This window comes from Tupaia chinensis, unplaced genomic scaffold, assembly GCF_000334495.1.
Source record: "Tupaia chinensis unplaced genomic scaffold, TupChi_1.0 Scaffold000671_1, whole genome shotgun sequence".
Lineage (NCBI taxonomy): Eukaryota > Metazoa > Chordata > Mammalia > Scandentia > Tupaiidae > Tupaia > Tupaia belangeri.
The window spans coordinates 4,065,101-4,066,497 of record NW_006160193.1 but is presented as its reverse complement, the minus strand read 5'-3'; the positions used below and the strand labels follow the sequence as shown (position 1 = coordinate 4,066,497).

The following is a 1,397-nucleotide window of genomic DNA, read 5'->3' as shown; positions in this document are numbered from 1 at the left end:
GTCTCCTCCACCACTTCTTGAAACTCCCGAGTGGCTTCTACACGCATTTTTCTGACTGCTTCTTCATTCTCCTTGATCTCTTCTTTTACATATTCTTCAGGCAAATCTGGAGCTCTCTCTCTCTCTCTCTCTCTCTTTTTTTTTTTTTTGGGAGAGGTTTTTGCTATAGGGTGCATGCGCTCACCAGAAAGGCAGAGAGAGAAAGCGAGAAATCACCCCCCCAGGGGGGATGGCCACGCCACAATGCCCTCTCCTCCATTCTCCTCTTGGGATCTTGGGCACACACGCACACACGCCCAGCGTGAGTTTAAACCAGCGGGTCTGGGACTCGAACGGCGGTCAACTACGTGGGAGTCCAGCGACATAGTCACTACGCCAACTGCTGGCCTCTGGAGCTCTCTTATTCTGCAGTTCCCCACTATCCGCAACTTCTGGGAGGGGGACTCACGGGTGCGGCCCCCAACAGGTACTTGTGCTTCCAGCCCCGCAGGTGCTTGAGGTAGCGGTTGTTCATGGACTGCCAAGAGTGCTTCGGGGGTGACCTTCTCTCGATCGCCTTCCACAGGGCATTGCCGGTGACAGAGCTGGGTTGAGCGGGCATTTTCCTTCACATAGGTCAGGATGGCCACGTTATCTGCTTAGGTGAAAGCTATCCGCCCTGAGCCGATAGGCCTCCAGCACCAGTCCAGGATGCACTGTGTGGAGATGCGCCCCAGGTCTCTGCCCTGGGCTGGGCCAGCAGCACCAGCCTGGGCTCCTGCACCTGGCACCCCGCGCCCATTCAGTGCATGACCAGTGTCGACAGCCGGCGTGTGGCCGGGCTGGGCTGCACGTAGAAGGACATGGAGCTGCCATCTTCCCTCAGGAACAAAGTCGAGGAATGAGTGGGCCCGTGGGGGTCTTTGCTCACGTCCATGGCCTCTGCCATGGCAGGCTCCAGGCAGCAAAAGAGCAGCCCGCAGACGAGCGGCCGGAAGGCCCGTCTTCTCTCGTTTCTGAGAGGTGATTTCCTACTATTGCTGTCTCTCGACCCTTCCTCTCTGTGCTCCTTTGTAGGTGCTGGCGCTGTGTTACGTGGTGCAGACATGTTCACGCACGCTATTGGGTAAATCGTGCCGGGGGTGTCGTCACGTGACTTGCATACATTATTATAACGCTCTTCTTGGCCTCGTCCTGCCCCTGCCCCAGCCCTCTGCTCTCTGCTCCCACTTGGCTGTTACCTCCTGCACCACCCTTTTAATCCCATCCTTTCTAAGTGTTCTAGTTTCACAAGTGCCTTCTGCCCTCTGCTCAGAGTTGAATGTGAACCGTCTGGCAGGCGTTCCCCCTCACAGATATGTTTAACCTATTTTTGTATATCCACCTGACAAATCTTACTTTTAATGAGGTCATCTTCT

General features: G+C 55.6%; 1 pseudogene; it reads right to left on the bottom strand.

The window, feature by feature from the left end:
* Window positions 1-928, bottom strand: part of LOC114009931 (telomeric repeat-binding factor 2-interacting protein 1-like) — a 2,543-nt pseudogene extending 1,615 nt beyond the window's left edge.
* Window positions 929-1,397: the final 469 nt, after the last annotated feature.